The 1568-nt window shown below is 35.7% G+C and overlaps 1 non-coding gene across 1 annotated transcript; it reads right to left on the reverse strand.

The window, feature by feature from the left end:
• Positions 1 to 383: 383 nt before the first annotated feature.
• Trnak-uuu lies at positions 384 to 456 on the reverse strand. The gene has a single exon. It is a non-coding gene; the product is annotated as a tRNA-Lys (tRNA).
• Between the last annotated feature and the right edge of the window lie 1112 nt (positions 457 to 1568).

The raw sequence follows: 1568 nt of genomic DNA on the forward strand, positions 1-1568 counted from the left end.
TTTTGAGAAAAATACGAAAAACTACGGAACCCTACACTGAGCGTGGCCCGACACGCTCTTGGCCGGTTTTTTATTAAAATATATAGGTTGTCACATCGTTTATTTTAAAAAATGTAGAATTAATCACTTTTTTCCTACTAAATTTCAAGTTATATGGTAAATTGACGCTGTGGTACTGTCCCCTTCCACGACTTTATTTTTGTTGGACTTTTACTCTTAATTTTTCCCATCCTATTAAATATTCATTTTAAGTAATTACTTTATTCAAAAAATATAGCGATTCTCTTCAGTAGTTTGTAAACTGGAATATACATATTTTCTAATAGAATAACACAACAAAGTACCAAATAATCCCAATTATAAATTTAAAAGTGGAAAATGTCTGCCTTGGGTGAGACTTGAACTCACGGCCTCTGGATAAAAATTCCAGCGCTCTGCCAACTGAGCCACCAAGACTTCAACCAAGCCAGCGAAATTTTCCACTACTAAGGTCAATGGGACCCGTAGCGACATCTACCGCAAGAGTGTTAAACTTCTTAAACGGCAACCGGAGTTCCAAGTCATATTGGAAATTCACCAGTTACGATGCGCTAACCATGCTAAATTTTAACTTCTGATTAGCAGAAACGTCTGTCACGGCGGTGAGTTCAAGTCTCACCCAAGGCAGACATTTTCCACTTTTAAATTTATTCTAAGCCTAGTGGCATCGATTGCAGACGTTTCTGCTAATCTGAAGTTAAAATCTCAATTATATTTCCAACTCCTCATGGTACAACTTTAAATAGAATTACCCGAACACCATTAAGTTCTAAAATATAGATTCGGTTATGAGTTCGGATCGATATTCGGTTTGTTTGTTCGAGTTCATTAGTTCGTCCAATCATCGTAAGTTACGTCCGTTAAAATGTTATTGAATGGAAAGTTTGACAGTTAGTATAACGCGTTGAAGCAGTATAGTTTAATGTTAATTGGTTCACAGTTAGTATGGATACAAAGATCGATTCTAAATTTAAAAAAAACGGCCAAGAGCGTGTCGGGCCACGCTCAGTGTAGGGTTCCGTAGTTTTCCGTATTTTTCTCAAAAACTACTCAACCTATCAAGTTAAAAACAATTTTCCTAGAAAGTCTTTATAAAGTTCTACTCTTGTGATTTTTATCATATTTTTTAAATATATGGTTCAAAAGTTAGAGGGGGGAAGACACACTTTTTTTTCCTCTAGGAGCGATTATTTCCGAAAATATTAATATTATCAAAAAATGATTTATATTATCAAAAAATGATTTTAGTAAACCCTTATTCATTTTTAAATACCTATCCAACAATATATTACACGTTGGGGTTGGAATAAAAAAAAATCAGTCCCCACTTTACATGTAGGGGGGGGGGGGTGCCCTAACAAAACATTTTTTTCCACTTTTTATTTTACCACTTTGTCGGCGTGATTGATATACATATTGGTACCAAATTTCATATTTCTAGTGCTAACGGTCACTGAGATTATCCGCGGACGGACGGACGGACAGACAGACATGGCGAAACTATAAGGGTTAGTTGACTACGGAACCTG

This window comes from Leguminivora glycinivorella, chromosome 14, assembly GCF_023078275.1.
Source record: "Leguminivora glycinivorella isolate SPB_JAAS2020 chromosome 14, LegGlyc_1.1, whole genome shotgun sequence".
Classification (NCBI taxonomy): domain Eukaryota; kingdom Metazoa; phylum Arthropoda; class Insecta; order Lepidoptera; family Tortricidae; genus Leguminivora; species Leguminivora glycinivorella.